The sequence below is a fragment of the Apodemus sylvaticus genome, chromosome 4 (assembly GCF_947179515.1).
Source record: "Apodemus sylvaticus chromosome 4, mApoSyl1.1, whole genome shotgun sequence".
In the NCBI taxonomy this organism is placed as follows: Eukaryota; Metazoa; Chordata; class Mammalia; order Rodentia; family Muridae; genus Apodemus; species Apodemus sylvaticus.
Genome location: NC_067475.1, coordinates 27,689,718 through 27,707,491, shown reverse-complemented (window position 1 = coordinate 27,707,491; position 17,774 = coordinate 27,689,718). Strand labels below are relative to the sequence as shown.

Genomic DNA, 17,774 nt, shown 5'->3' with positions numbered 1-17,774 from the left:
AAATATTTTTTTACTTTTTTTATTAAATTTTATTTATGTACATTTCAAATGTTGTCCATGAACCCCCCCACCCCATCTGCTTCCCCTTCGCCTCTAAGAGGGTAATCTGTCCACTCCCACCTTATTTCCTTAGCACCCCCTTTCTCTGGGGCATCAAGCCTCCACAGGACCAAGTGCATCCCCTCCCACTGAGGCCAGAAAAGGCAGTCCTCTGCTACACATGTAGTGGGAGTCAAAGATCAGCCAGTGCATGCTCTTTGGTTAGTGGTTCCATCCCTGGGGATTCAATTAGTTGATACTGTTGTTCTTTCTATGGGGTTGCCATCCCCTTCAGCTCCTTCAGTCCTTCCCCTAACCCTCCCACAGGGATCCCTGGGATCAATCCAATGATGGCTGTAAGTATTTGCATCTGTCTCAGTCAGCTGCTGGTAGAGTCTCTCAGAGGACAGCCACGCCAGACTCCTGTCTGCAAGCACAACATGGCATCAGCAATAGTGTCAGAGTTTGGGGCCTGTGTATGGGATGTATCCTGAGTCAGGGCTATCTCTGGATGGGCTTTCCTTCAGTCTTTGTTCCATTTTTGTCCCTACATTTCCTTTAGACAGGAACAATTCAAGATCAAATATTTTGACATGGGTGGGTGGCCCCAAATCTCAACTGGGAGTCATGCCTATATACTGGAGGTGATGTGTTCAGGTTCCATCTCCACACTGTTGGGCATTTTAGCTAAGGTCATCCCTACTGGGTCCTGGGAGCCTCTCACTAAAGTACACATGCTCTCAGACTGCAAAAGTATCATCTAGTCTTAAGTTCAAAGAGATAGCCACTTTCTCTCTGGTATTCTTAGATTCCACTTCTTTATTCCTTTTAGGAATTGAGGAAAACTCTTCATAGATAGGATTTCCATTTCTCTTTAGTGCCTGCTGGAGTCTCTGGGGATCCTGTTGTATAGAATGCAGTTCACCTAGTTCATGATAACTGACTGGATTAGTAAGGGTGACCCTTAGAGGACACAGAAGATAAACTGCTAAGCACAGTACAGCAAGCAGTGCTGCTGATACTCTCAGTGGTCACATGAACTTTTACTGCTATGAATGTGCTTGAGACCACAAACTGTAATATTTCAGTTTGTCATTGTGATACTCTTCCAGAAAACATGTACACAAGATATAAATATCCATGATGGGCACATAGCACCAAGGACATAAGACAATATAACATTGTCTTAACTATTGCTCAATTTATATTATAATGTTGCCAACAGAAAATATATATAAGAAAAGAAAAAAAACCTAGTTCAATTAGTAAGATTTTTAAGTTAACATATTTATTTCAGCAAGTATAATACATTCTTGTTTCCAATCATCTCTGTTTATTTTCTGCTAAAAAATAAGGACCAATATTTTGAATGCTGTTCATTGCTTATGAATTTTAATGCAATTTTTAACTTATAAGGAATGAAACTGTAAGCATCTTGCCCAAATTGCAGTTTGTTTCTGATGAGTCCAGAGTTGGACTCCAGATCCAACTTACACCTGTATGCAATACAGCCACATAAACCTGAAGAAAATGCTGTATTTGTCTGTCTAATAGTAATCCAAGGAAACAATGATCTGGCCACTCTAATGTTCAACATGCATGTGTTTCGTATCTCATGCAGTAGTTTTGATACAGATCAATTACTAACTCCAAACTTTCCCCAGTGTGCAGCCTTTTCAGGGAAAGAGTCTGGCCAGGTCTGATTATTATTCTTAGCCTTGGAATAGCCCAGGGAAATTCTAAACCAGGACATTATAACATCTGTGAGAGAAAATAGCAAAATATAAGCTACTACCTCTTCTTCTAATATGAAAAGAAAATTACTCAGAATATTTGACAGATATATAATAAGAACAAATGTCCCACCAGAGCTATACAGAGAAACCCTGTCTCAAAAAACCAAAAAAAAGTGTCCCGTGTTATCATTTTCTTTTACTAATTTTTTAATTGTTCCTTTGACAATAGTTGCTATCCATGACAAAGAGGTGGGTGATTAATACATCATCAGTCACTGTTGAATTCATCTTGCTGAATCATCAAAAGGCAAGTTACACTCAGTTACTATGGTAAAAAATCGACTTCAATATAATATGATAAGCAATTAGGAATATGGGAGGTAGGGGAACTGGCTTGGGGGAACACCTCTATTTACCTGGAAAAGAAAACAGGAAGGAGATGAAGGAATCATTTTCGCAGAAGAGAAGACTCCTGAACTGCATCTTACAGGACGAGTAGAAAAGCTTTGAGGGAAGAAAAACCTAAGAATAGCAAACAATACGTGCAAAGGCAAGGGGCCAAAACACCCACACTTTTCCATGCTACTGAACGGCTTTAAAGTTAAGTGGAACGCGAAGCTGTGGTCCTCATTGGGCAACACTCAAATGAGCCTGAGGTTTGGCAAGACAAAACGTTGAATTCCCTCCACCAGGTATAGTGCAGGACCCTACAGCAAGGGTTCTCAACTGGTGGGTCGCGACCCTTTGGCATCATATATCAGCTATTTATATTGCTGTTCATAACAGTAGCAAAATTATAGTCATGAAGCGGCTAAGAAAATAGTGCTATTGTTAGGGGGGGATGGAGATCACCACAACATGAAGAACTGTATTAAAGCATCGCAGCGTTAGGAAGGTTGGGAACCACTGCTCTATATCGTTAATTTAGAGACAAAAGAATAAATGCCTGTATCCCTTGCAATTCTTCTTGGGCTTCCAGCTGTGCATCACACTGCTGGGAATGGGTACTAACCCGGTTACAAATGAGCAAGAATGATGCTGTCTGTGATACTAGGGTTGGGAGAGCACCGAATCCTGATCAGCAAAAAAAGAAGTAGCGAATCTCTACAACCCAAGAACAACCACCATTTGAAACTTAACGTCTTGGCATGGAGCCATCAATGCTGTCCCTTTCATTTCAGGAAGACTCAAGAAACTCAGCCTTTCAGTGGCATCTACTCGTTAATACATGTGTCCGTCTCGTGTCTGAAATGTACTTAAGGCCAGAGATGAAATGGGAATACGATGGAGGTCCAGAGTGGGTGGAGACATTAAGGTTTCCACCTGGAAAGAAGTAAAATATAAAAAATGGGAATAGAGTAAGATCCAGTCCAGGGTGAGAGTAAAAGTTACGAGTGAGGAATGGGTATACAGTAAAGGGGATGAGTTATGAGATTGTGCATTGCCTCGGGACCACAGAAAAATTAATAATTCTAAGATATTTTTCTACGAACAAAACATCTTGACATGTTTGTTATTCATTAATATTCTAAAACTGTAACTATGGGAAGATAGATGATACATGATGAATGGATGGATGGATGGATGGATGGATGGATGGATGGATGGATGGATGGAAGAATTATTGATTAATGAGTAAGTAAAAAACCAAAGATATATTTTTGCTATAAAAAGATATGTAAACTTATTTAGTCCTTGAAATGTTCTTAGTATTATTAAGTAGATGTTACAGTTCAAAACTTGCTGTGATATTTATAAACAAAGAAATTCAGCACTGAAACCAATAGGCTCATCATGAGAAATTCTTTCAACAAAAGATATAAACAATCATTTGAGGGATAAAGGTAGGGTGCATTTTAGTTTTTTATCCCTACTTAATCCATTGATTATATTTCCAAATCTAAGAAAACCAACTGCCAATGAAAAAGAAAGGAGACAAAGACTGCCAGGTAAGTTTTTTTCACCCATTGCACAAAAAAAGAAGATGAAAAATAAAATTGATAAAGACTGAATAGTCTCCTTCAAACACCGCTTGCCAATTTGTTATTGTTTTATTTTACAACAGAAAAGATGTATTGTCTGCTCAACTGCAGGCTTGTGGTCAACATGAAATGCTGTGAAGGATAAACTCAGCAAAGAGCATGTCTTCGCAGCACTCGGAGTCTGGCGAAGCGACTACTGTGCGTCCCACAAAGGGGATTTACTGCCAAGAAGCTTGTATCAGGTTCATGTTCAGATAAAAACTGATCATAACCTCTTGCTCCCTTTAGAACCCATGTGGGGATGGGTGCCCAGCGGCTCTCCTGAGGCCACCGGGAACCACCCAACATAGCCATACAGCAAGTGTCGGAGCAAGGATCAGGGTAAAACATGCTCTCACATAGAGAAATCCCGGAATAAAAAAAAAAAAAAAAAAAAAAAAAAAAAAAAAAAAAAAAAAAGCTGGCCAGCAGCCCTGAGAACTCACTGAGGTGTAAGTTTAGGCTAGGTCTTGCAGTTTCTTCAATTTGTATTATTAATCATTTCTTTTATTTTTGTTTACACTATAATTATATCATTTTCCTCTTTCATTTCTTCACTCTGACCTGCCAGTACCACTTCTTGCTTTTTTTTTCAAACGTATGGCTTCTTTCTTCATTAGTTGTTGCTACATACATATATGATCCTAAATATATATATAATAAATATATATATAATAATACATATATGATCCTAAATATGTAGTTAATGTTACCTGCAAGTATGCTTTCAGGGCTGACTATTTGGTTTTAGATACAATATATTTTTGTGCAGTAAAAGTTACTGTAGATAAAGTTTACAGCTGTTTACCCCTGCCTTATTGATCATTTTTGAAAGCAAACCATTCCTATTAAAAGCAATATATCTGATTTCTATCACACAAAGTTTTTTAATTCCTTAAAAAACTTCACTCATTTCTTCACTCATTGCTGTAGTGAAAAGGTATCTAAAATTACTTCCTAGATATTTTTTCAAAGGAACTCAAAATTCCATTAGTTTTATACTTTGTGATGAGTGTGTGTTTGTATTAAAAATTGAAATTATATTTTAAAAGGTCACCTTGGTGGTATTGATTTTGAAGCTAAGACTGAACTTAATTACCAGTCGCTTTCACTTCATATTAATTTATTTTATTTCACATAACAAAGAAAGTCCTTCGTGATACTTGCACCAATAATTTATTTATGTTCATTACTAAGATATTTGAATTCAGACTTGATTGCATCATCACAAAATGTCAAAAATGATAGTGGCCTTAAAGGAACTGCATGAGAAGGCTTAATTGTGATTAATCACATTCATCATTTATATATGCATACATATACTTCATATATACATATACATTATATATGCATATACATCATATATGTATACGTATACATATACATATGCAACAAGAACCAAACTGGGGTAAAAATGTTTTCATTTGGATCTCTATCAGAACTCCAACATCATCCCAGAAACACCAACATAAGAGAAACAAAAAATAATAATAATAATTCAAGGCAGTGATACAATATACCTTAATAAAATGTCTAAAATAGCTATTAAAAAAAGAAACCACAGAACATTTTCAAGCCCTTAAGTATCCATATAATTCCTCTGTCCTCCACTTTCTAGGCAACATGACACTTAGCCTATAGTCACAACACTACAAAGAAGATCCTTCTGTAGCTCAGTTTCACTTATGATTTCCAAAGCCAGAGCTCCAAAACAAAATGTGAAACCATAGCAAAGCAAATGATGCATTTTCATTTAAATCATTAAATATGCCTTAGCCTCAACCACAGCGTAAGACATATGCATAAATGCCTATTTGTCAAGATTTGATCCTCATAAACTTAAAAATAAAAAAGATCATACCTAGGTTTGTATCTTCTGCCTTTTTTGTGATTTTATGTGATCTAATCTTTCCCATAATGTTGCAAAAAATATTTCATCTCTTTCCCTCAACCATGCGTAATAGACCATTGATGTCTATATAGCTTTATCGCTGCTATCATATGTCCTAAATCAACACAAGTACTCAATAAATCATATCAAATCTTTGCTTCATGTAAGTCATAATTATGAGCAATTTCCATGAAGTAACTTACTGAATCTTCATAACGTGTCTGTGAGGAGTCTCAGTTACCCTCGTGTAAACTCAGGCTGTGTCTGGGAGCTGAAAGCCTCATGGCTGTGGCACCTTCCTCAACACAAAGGTAGCTTCTCCCAGAGGTAACAGTCTTCGCATAAAAAAAGGCCCATTGAATGCCATAAAGTAAAAGAAGCCTGAGCCCCAAAGATTCAATCAAGCTATGGAGACTTTGTGTGAATTTAATTAACTTTTGGCAGAGATTCTATGGGCCAGGAATAAGGATGTGCACGCACATCCGTTTCAGCTGGTTCCTGTTTCACAATTAAAAGATAATAAAAACTCTAAACCTCTTTTAAATATCTCCTTAAACGCAACATGTTTGGAAGAACCGAGATGTGATAGATCACGGCTTTGACTCTCTGAGCTCACCCCTCTGTGATCTGAAGTTTCACAGGACCTGCACATTTTTGCTTGAACGCTTTGAGTGGAGCTTGGGGAAAAATATTGCCCTATGAGGTGTTATGGAGAGTTGAGGAGAAAGTGTTGCTGTCTTCTAAAAACAGGTAAAGGCGAACGTTGCACCTTAAGAGGCCGTAACAAAGCTCAGTACTTGGGTTGTTGTTTCAGAGAAATGCATTAGAACTTATGCAGCATGAAAGAAATAGGGAGCTTGAGCAACTGACGATCAGATGACGGGGCCCACGGAGGAACATGAAAGCCAAATGACTGTTCCCAGGCAACTATATTGATTATTCCTTCTGATGGCTTTAAGGGGTACTTTGATTTCCCCGGGGCCCTTTATTTATCAACAGAAAGAAAAGTGAATGCAAAGACTCAAGACTTCCGGCAGCAAAACAGAGGCGACTTTGAGACAGATGCTTTGTGCCTATTTTGCCAGGTTTCCATGTGTCTGGTGAGAGTTCCTTGTCTCTTAGAAACCACAAACACCACACAAAACAAATACTAAGCATCTCAAAGCTCAAAGGAAAAGTACTGAAAGGAAAATAACCACCTCTCAAGAATTACTCTAGGCCAATTTTTTAGGCTCCATCTCTCATAAGTATTTTATTCCATTATGTCTTCTCCAGAGAACAGGATTGGTCTTGGACCAAAAGAGGAAATGTGGGATTTAAAAATAAGGTCTCACCATCATTAGTCATTAGGGAAATGCAGATCAAAACAACCCTGAGATTTCACCTTACACCAGTCAGAATGGCTAAGGTCAAAAACTCAGGAGACAGCAGGTGTTGGCCACGATGTGGAGAAAGAGGAACACTCCTCCACTGCTGGTGGGGCTGTAAGATGGTACAACCACTGTGGAAATCAGTCTGGAGGTTCCTCAGAATACTGGACATGAGACTTCCAGAGGACCCTGCTATACCTCTCCTGGGCATATACCCAAAGGATTCCCTGGCATGCAATAAAGACACATGCTCCATTATGTTCATAGCAGCCCTATTTATAATAGCCAGAAGCTGGAAAGAACCCAGATGCCCCTCAAAGGAGGAATGGATACAGAAAATGTGGTATATTTACACAATGGAATACTACTCAGCAATTAGAAACAATGAATTCACAAAATTTTTAGGCACATGGTTTGATCTGGAAAATATCATCCTAAGTGAGGTAACCCAATCACAAAAGAATACACATGGAATGCAATCTCTGATAAGTGGATATTAATTAGCCCAGAAGCCCTGAATACCCAAGGCACAAATCGCATAACAAATGACTCCCATGAAGAAGTATGCAGAGAGTCCTGATCCTGGAAAGGATTGATCTAGCATGGGAAGGGAATATAAGGACAGAGAAAAAGGAGGGAGATGATTGGAGAAGGGATGGAGAAAAGAAGGTTTATGGGATATATGGGGAGGGGGGATCCGGGAAAGGGGAAATCATTTGGAATGTAAACAAAGAATATAGAAAATAAAAATATTAAAAAAAAAAATAAGGTCTCACCAAAATGACTGCCTAAACCTGAGCTGAACAAGGACAGCATTAGACCTGCTAACAGGGATGGGGGGGAGCAGTAGGCCTCAACCTTACTCCAAGGTTGCAAGCAGGTAAGGAATCTTGAGAGCGGAATAGTCTTCCCCAGGGAAGAGAACACCAACTGGCTTTCCAATACCAAATGGTCAGGCCTGAAACTATACATACAAGTAACATTATACAGACAGAGCAGGTTGTACTTATGTATTTAGGAATATGTATGTATGTGTGTGTGTGTGTGTATTATGATCTATGTATGTGTATATATGTATCTATAAACAATTTATAGATGTATATACATATATGCATATATAGTTAATAAAAAGAAGCTATAAATTTAAAAAAGCAAGGATGGATATGTGGGAGGATTTGGAGGGAGAAAGAGGATAAGATAAATGAGTTAATTATGTTATAATCGTAAAAAATAACTTTTTCCAAAAGTTAAGGTGTTTCCAATTGACTATTTATGTCACCAAGTGCATCCTCATGTTTATCAGTTACACCTCCTACCAAGGCTCAGGGAAGACCGTGGAAGAGAAGACAGAAGAAAATAGCATAGGAGGAATGCCAAAGAAAAGTGTCTTCTGGACATGGTATGACTATTGCTCTCATGAACTCAAGGCAGATGTGGTCACCTGCCCAGGACCCGTGTGTGATAAAGCCAACCAGAATTCCAGCAGAGATAGAGGAGGAATTCTCCAGGCCCCACCCCTTGCTGAGAAACTATTGGCAGATAATAGTTATTTGGAAAGGGGGAGCATCCTTCTTTGAGGGTATGGATACTTGTAGGTTTCCCATGCTCCAGTGATTTCTCATACCCATGCATAAATATGGACAGCATTAATTAGACACTGTAGGTGAGGGGGGGAAGGGGAGAGACAAAGACAGAGACAGAGAGAAATGATGTTGGAAGGGGCATGTTGAGGCTTCCTAGTGAAATTGAAGGAGTAAATGAACAGTGATAGAATCATATTTCATTATATACATGCGTGAAATGTTAAAATATAATATTTAAATGTTTAAAACATAAAACTATATTTTAAAAAAATCAAAGACTATCATTTACCAATATTTCCTTCCCTGCGTTCCAACAACTAGAATGAATCTGTGAAAATACCAGGAAACACTTTGCATCTACAGCAATTGACTGAAAAAATTTTATCTCACACATGAATAAAAATATCCTATAAAATATAAAATAATTAAGCTTTTTTCTAAAATTTCACTATAATCCATGCATCTATTATATTTATTCATACTGAGCAATATAATTAGAAAATATAATTCCAAATCTTCCACTAGCAGCCTTCAGATGAAGATATCGAACTCTCAGCTCCTTCTGCACCATTCCAGTCTGGATGCTTCCAAGTTCCTGCCTTGATGATACTGGACTGAACCTCTGAATTTGTCTCTGGCGAGGCAGGCTATCCTCACATCCATTACATTTCTTCAGGACTGGATGGAGCATCATTCGGAAGTCCTTTCTGGAGAAATTTTGAGTAACTGATTCATCTGGAAGAAAGATTAGGCAATGTCAATTGTGGAGCTTCCCAGGGAACAATGGAAAGATGCACATATCCACATAAATACAAAAAGAGGAAACTGCACTGCAAACTAGATGGGGAAAGAGGACTTAGGAAGTCACAGAGGAAAAACATCTGTCTATTTTAGAGGAAAGTGAAGACGTGAGATGCCTTCTGTGTATGCACCTTTCCCACCAAGTATGAAGATCAGTGGCTGATCACCAAAAAGAAGAGCCCCACGGGCAGAGTGGACCTCGGGGCCAGCTACCAAGTGAAAGCTGACATTGTGTTCCAGAAGTCTTGCTGTCCTTCTCATCTCCATCCTTCCTGGTACTGCAGTCAACCAAAGATGGCACGACTTACCTGCACAGATCTGGAAGCCTTGAACTCAGAGTGCTGAGTCTGCTCCATGGTACAGCTACCGCTAGACCTACAACGTATGGACACAGTTGATTTTGATGTATTTATTTTTTTTATTTTATTCAATATATTTTTTATTTACATTTCAAATGATTTCCTTTTCTGGTCCCCCACTCCCCGAAAGTCACATAAGCCCCCTTCCCTCCCCCTGTTCTCCCACCCATCCCTTCCCACTTCCCTGTTCTGGTTTTGCCTTATACTGCTACACTGAGTCTTTCCAGATTTTGATGTATTTATAAAAGCTTTTGTGGGTTTTTTCCTAGATTTGACATTACTTCCTGTATCATTTTACTGTATTTTTGCATGATTCCTTGTATTGCATTTCTTTGCACATATTATGGACTTGTGACCCTAAACTTGTAGGCAGGATTAGCTGCTTTAGTAAGAAGTACTCTGTGGTCTTTTATTTTTTAACATAGTACCTTGAAAAGTATGAATTTTTTTTATCCAATACTAACCTTTAATCAATCATGCACTTTAGTTTAATGGATAAAGATCCTCCAGGAAATGATAATATTGTGTATTAAGACATATCTTAATTAAATTAGGACAAAATGGCTGCTGTATATTTACAATATGGAGTTCTGAGTTAAGTACCACCCAAAGTACTGGGAACATAATGTAACCCATGTCAATCAGAGGCAGTTGGTGCTCACAAAACCAGAGTAACCAATAGGAATTTACTTGGTGTATTCTTTCTTCCAGCACAGTAAAAGACAGAGTTGCTGTTGATGCCGTATGTTTAGACTGCGGCTCTGACCCTATTTATCTTTCTCTCTGGAACTTTATTCACTAACCCAGGTTTTGCTGCTGTGAAACAACATTGATAAACACTAGATACTAATTTGAGATAACGGGATTGTATATACTTGCAGAATTTAAAAAAAATAGGGAAATTGAAAAAGTCATGTTTAATTTTGTTAGGTCTTCTGCTAAGCACAAATAAGATATCTGCTTTCATTAATTTTATAAATCATTCAATCAGAATTTAGGATTCAGTCACTGACAGGTTTCTATGCATTCGTAGATCTTCTAAGGGTTCCAGGATCAATTTTAAGGGATTTTTTTTATAGTTTAAATAAAGTCAGTTGAATCTACATGTCTCTTGTTTTATTTCTCTCTAAACTTGAAAACAATAAATCTGTAGATACTGTGAAACACAGATTATATTGTCAAGCTACTGTTGCTATGGTTATAGACACCTACTTCAGACATTACCAAGAGTCAATCACTGATGTAAAAATTTTAATTTCTATAGTTAACAACATAATATAGCGTGAAAGTCAACATATCAACATTTCTCCTTTGGAGGAAGTTTTAATCCACTTCCAGATGCATATTAGCAAGGTACTTTCATATACAGGATAGCCTAATTTTATTTGTTTAAATATGCTTAATATGCCCAAGATTGAAAATGCATCCAGTCAGTAGTAATACCATGGTCTGTATTATGTGGAAGACATGTTCCCATGGGTCATATGTGAAGATGTCAATAAGCTTGCATTAAGCCACCTACTTTGTGAGTGGATTAGTAAATTACATATTTCTATAGTCAAAAAATAAAATATAATTCCATTATATACTTTATGAATATTGTCATACACATATTTGTGCATATATATATATATATCCTATGTATATTTACATACAGACTCTCAATATTAATTTAAAAGGCATGTTCATGGTTTCTGACATTTTGATACAGAAAGTCTATTTAAGATTTATTTATATTCTTCAAGTCAAAGGTTCTTCATCATTCTTTGGCATCGACAAAAGAGGAGTTAGAAACTCCTGAACACAGACTCTAATGGTTGCATTAAAATTTTAAACCATTTATATAGTTCACGTTTCATAGTATGAGATTAAAATTTCTTATTCTAGGGACTAAGGAAATGGCTCTATGAATAGAAATACTAACTGTGCATGTATGTGGGTCTGAGTGCAAGGTCCCAGAATCTGATGAAAGCCAAGCATGGAGGCATGCACCTGTAACTCCAGTAAGCAGAGACAGGCAGATTTCAGGGAGCTCCCTGTCCATGTGATCTAGTCAAAATGAGGAGCTCCCAGATCAATGAGAGACTCGTTCTCAAGGGGAAAAGGCAAAAAATGTGAAGAAAGATACCCAACATCTTCCAGGGGCCTCCACATAAGTAAGTTCAGACAATTCTCATTACTACCACCACCACCATCATCATCACCATCAGTCTATAAATCAGAGTCAGTATTTAATTTGAAAAGGAGAACATTTCACAGGCATAGTTTTTCTTGATAAGGATGGGTCAACATGTTAATCTAACTTGGGACAATTAGAAAAGACCCTCTCCTCTCCCCTCATCCCTTACTCTATGCATATCATCTGTGGTTAGATGGATTGAAGCATGCCTGTCAAAGGCCTAAAAGCTAAAAATGTCCAAAGAAAAAGATCAATCTTCCATAAAAGAAAAATGAAAGAGAAATAAGATATAGAAATTATATTAAGTGAAATGAGAGTAGAAGAAATTTTAGACTTGTTCTGTCATTCGTTTAGGAATAAGATTTATTGTTAAATAAAGAAGTATCACAGAAGAAAAATTTTAAAATCATTACTAAACCAGGAATAATTTGTCACTGATAATCATTTATAGGTCTGGCTAACAATCCATTAGCTGGCTGGTACAGTTAAGAAGGAGACTGTGGTATAGCCCAGTAGAGAACACCTACCTTGCATGTGTGATGCCCTGGTTGCAGTCACCCACATGACAAACCAGAGGGCATGAATTACAGCATTACTGATGTAAACTTAGCTGCAGAGTATACCTGCTGCTAGAAAATGTACAGTTGGAAGGCACAGAATGAACCAACGTGAATAAAAAGACTAACATGGATATTAAGTAGTCTGAGTGTGAAGGTGCCAAACTGCGATATAACAAAAGCTGGCAGTGCCTGTGGTGGCAAGTACCACTGACACGTCTTCAGTTTCAAACGCCATGCATATAATTGAATAATTTGGGCATTTTCTTTCACTAGTTTTACTATTTTTTGTAGTCAGAAGATTGGGACTCTTTTAGAAAACCTGCTTCTACCACAGATAGATGTTCAAGAGGTTCAGGATAATTTGTAAAATATTCACTTGCCTCAGTTCTTAAGAGCTTGGAAGCAGACATTAAAGTCATGAAATATTCAAATGCATTAAACTAAAATTTATCTTAGCTCAAATGAAATACTAAAGCCTTGAATATAACAAAGTAATAAAATAAATGACAGGTTTTTTTTTCTTTTCTGTCTGCTCATTATTTTAGAGAAACCAGCCATGTCTTTCTCTACTAAGATGGCTTGCAGCTATCTTGAATACTTTTGATCTTTATGGATCATAGAACATCCTTTCAGTACTAAAAGTTAACTCAGAATTCATCAGGGTTCAAGCAATGAATCACCTTCCAGCAATGAAAACTAGCAATGTTAGTTTTACACTTTCAACAACATTAAAAATCCATCAGTGGGAACATACCATGTGTAATGTGGAATCGTCCTTGTAACTCTTGAAAAGAAGGTTACAGTGCCATGTATGGTTTATACCTCATACACCCTGGATGTAATATATCATGTCTGGATACAAATAAGTACTTATGCATGATAAAAGTCTAAATAGAACTATATTACTCCAAAAGAAAAAGGTGTTTGAATACTGGTTTATGTATTTCAGGAACACAGAAAGGGTCATCAGCCACTTGTGACCCTTGCAGCTCAATGTGTAACCACAACGAGTGGCACCCATGTATGATGACATCACTGGGAAGGGAGTGGGAGAGCTGAAATTTCCATTGTTGAGGAGGTGGAAAAAGTGAAGATTTGTGCACGGCTAATGGATACGTAAACTGGGCAGCAACTAGGAACACCCCTCAATAAATCAGTAATATCATTATCACATCATCAAGAGACTCTACTTCTGCTTGCACATTCCCAAGGATTTAAATCATCAACTCAAACAGACATCAGTGAAATTGTTCTATAATATCTCCTGCATCTCCTCCTTCTCCTCCTTTTTCTCTTCTTCCTCCTCTTCTTCTTCCTCTCTTTCTTTCTCTTCTTTCTTTTTGCCCAGATCTATCTATTGCATTTATAAAGTTACTTTGGTAATATTCTTCCCTTTTCTATTTTATGGTTATTCCATACAAGAGTGCAGGTGTAATTTCTTCTTTGCTAATTATACATCTGACAATAGGTTACTATCTAAATATAGAAGAACCCAAAGCCATCTGTAAGCCATCTGAGATAACCTATGAAGATAGTTCACTACTCTCTCGAGTAGTGACAACCCTACAAAATCATGCAAATCAAGAAGTTCAAGCCTTTGTGTTTACTTTTAAAAGATCATGAACATGCCCAGGACATCAAGGATATACAACAAGCCACCAAGCATCTGAAAGATGTCACCTTAAAGAAGCTATATTCCAGTTGTACAACGGTGTCTGTTGGTACACCAGGTCAAACAGCAGGTGTCGGTACTCCAAAAGAAGTGCTGAATTTTTGCTGCACATGTTTACAATGCAGAAAGTAAAGGTGAATGCAAGGATTTAGATGTGGATTCGCTAGTCATTGAACATATCTAGTGAACAAGGCAACTAAAATGCACCAAGGACCTTAATGCACCTAAAATATACCAAAGGAGCTCGTGGCTGCCTTAACACATACATGAGCCCCTCCTGCCATACTGAGGTGATTCTTACTGAAAAAGAACAAACTGTCCCAAAGCAGGAAGAGAGGGTTGCACAAAAGAAAAATGTATCCCAGAAGAAATGAAGAAACAAAACCTTATGCCCAAAAACTTATCTCAAAATGTAGCCAATTAGCATTTGAAGAAAATGTTCAACAGTCTTACCCATTCAGGGAACACAATTAAGCAAGATTAAGAGTCTATCATCTTACTTCAGTCAGAATGACTATTAGCAACAACAGCAACAAAAAGGTTCAGCAAGGAGAGGAGTGCAGTGGGGATAACCCTATAGACCACTGGAGGAAGAGAAATTCTCAAGCAGAAGCATGCTAAATTCTATTACAGACACCATAGAACTAAAGACAAAAATCCCGATAAGACTGAAAATGTTACTCCCTTCCCCTACACCTCCAAAAACATGGTTAAATATTAAAATAAGCAAATCATCACTCATTGGAAAAAAAGAGAAAGAATTTATATACTCCATAGATTAACGTCTACTATAACATAAAACCATTATAAATGATTGGAAAGGGAAATAAAATTAAGCCTAAACACAATAAAATGATAGAAAAGAGAATAACAATTTTAATTTATTATATAACAATTTTCAAAGAATTGCGATATAATCTTTATTTGAAACTGGAAAATCTCAGCAGAGGAAGAGAACTGATGAAACAGCAGAAGAGAAAACCCCAGTAACTTCAGAGATCCTATCCCTTTTGTATTAGTATTCCAGCAAAGTTACCAAGTTACCTTTACACAACTGCAAACCAGAAAAAAAGATTATTTTCTTTCAATAATAAAAAAAAAACTAGTAAATGAGCATTGTCCCCCTGGACAGGGTAATTTAGACACAAAAAGAATTCAAGTGCTGGTCCTTTGTGGAAATGAAAAGCTCTGCAGTCAATAGCATAAAGAACAGGGAAACAGAAAGGAAAAGAAATACAAAGAGCAAGGTGGAATTCCATTAAATTTTTCAAATATTGGTGGTGGTGGTGAAAAACATAATGACTACTAAAACAAAGAACTCTGAACAAAAGTAGATGAGTTTTAATATAGAAAAAAAGTATTTTAGACAGAAATTCTCTAAAGTAAGTGTGTATTAGAAATTCAAACATATTTATACATTTCTTTATCCTTCTACCATCTATTCTGGAATATCTGTGAGATAAGCAAAGTAATAAAAATAAACCAAAAAGCAAGTCATTTAGGATAAAAACTTGAAGGTAAAAGATTAATTTTCAAAATAAATTTTAGTTTATTTCTTCAATATTTCCTTTAGGCAGTGTAATTAAAGTATATTAACCTCTGATCCTGATTTGATAAATATCAAAATGGAAAGCTTCAATTCCTACCCATCTTGAGGAAGAAACATAGTAAGTTGATGTAGTCCATATTTATGAATATATTTAACACTTGTTGCTTTTTAAACATTGATCTTCACCTGAGATACTGAGTGTGTTTTAACAGATTTCACGCAGCAGCCAACCTCGGGGAACTGTAATTGGAGATTTCTATTGCGCTCCCAACTTAGAAACATTTCAGAACAAGTATGCTAAAAATACTGTCCCTTCTCTCATTTTACTGAATAACAGAAGAATAGAATTAAGGAAGAATCCATTGAAATGAAACCATTGAAAACCGTGTGTGTGTGTGTGTGTGTGTGTGTGTGTGTGTGTGTGTGTGTGTGTTGTGGTTTTCAGATATATACATTTAGGAAGAATCCATTGAAATGAAACCATTGAAAACCGTGTGTGTGTGTGTGTGTGTGTGTGTGTGTGTGTGTGTGTGTGTGTTATGCATTTATTAATACTTCCGTCCATTTGGTTCAAGGTAAGGCTCCACTCTGAGACTGTCAAATCAAATTGGTTTTACAAAAAGAAGATGTAGAGCTATGAAAACAAGCTGGAGACATAAGATAGAGGAGCTCTGTTGCTGCATGCAAGAAGTCCGTGTAAAGACATGGCCGAGCCCTTATTCGTGTCCCCAGCTAAATGAGCAAGCACCGAGCGAAGTGCTGAACCTTCAGTTCATGTTTTACACAACAGACTCATGGGTTTTTAAACAAACAAGCAAAAGCACAACAACAGAGTCCCAAGTGGCATTCAGATATTTACTTAGTGGCCTTCAGGAACACCCCTACTAACCTCTCAAATCAACCCACACATTTTTCCTAGGAAAGCATTAAGGTTCTTTCCAGTTTCTCCAAGTCTGTTTTAATTAGCTGGTCCTATTACAGTTTTCCCAACAGTCCAGAAAACTATATTTCAATACTTCCTGTTTTAAATGAGGCAGGCACAGACATTTACCGCACAAGCAGTCTTGTCTAGCTTACTTAGGGATATATAGTTAGAAGCTACTTGCTTCCACATGTTGCCCAAATGAAGCTCCAGGATGACCACTAGTAGGATGGCCCACCACACACCTCCACTAGTCAGCAACTACAAGTTGGTCCATGTAGCCTCCCATATCTTCTCAGTCAGCACCACAGATTTTTAACTATAGTTTATATAGAGTGTCCCCCCCAAAGGCCATGTACTGAAAACTTTTGGAGAGCCTACAGTCTTATGAGAAGCAACAGAAATTTCTAGAAAGTGAGGTGCTGAGAGAAGAAGTTCAGTCACTGGGAGCATGTGCTTCTGGAGATAATTAGAACCTTACCACCTTTCTCTTTCCCTTGTATCCCTGACCAGGTAAGTGGAAGCTCTAATTACTGATGTCAACCATTATATATACTCTTCTTATAACAGCCCTCAGAGAAGGGATGAGTTACACCTGACTTGCTCTTGTCCACAGCACCACTGGCGTTCGTTCACTGAAAGCCATTGGTCTTTCATGTGCAGTCTCCTGTGGGAAAGAAATGAGCTGAATGCAAAAAAGCAACTTCCTGAACCCTGTCCAGGCAAAGCTACTCTATTTAAATCTATAAATGTGCATTTCCACTCTTCTGAAGTTGGCAAAATTACAAAGAGTCATCACTCTTTAAAGTTCTTTCTCCCAACATGAGATACCTCCAACTTCTTGGAGATCATTGTTCCAATAGCCTGACATCCAAAGTAAGGCATAGCACAAACATCTTCAGAATATCTTCTTTTCTCTCAGGACTCCTAGAAACCTATAGATTAAAACCAATAGACCATATGTGTCTTATTGTCGTTTCTCGTTGCTATGGTAAAACACTCTGATACCTTAATGATGAAGCAGTCTATTCTACCTCACAACTCAAGAGTACAGTCCATCAGAGAGGGAGGTCAAGGCAGCAGGTCCTTGAA

General features: G+C 37.4%; 1 pseudogene; it reads left to right on the top strand.

The window, feature by feature from the left end:
• Positions 1–3,694: 3,694 nt before the first annotated feature.
• On the top strand, positions 3,695–14,585 carry LOC127682506 (60S ribosomal protein L17-like; annotated as a pseudogene).
• The last annotated feature ends 3,189 nt before the right edge of the window (positions 14,586–17,774 follow it).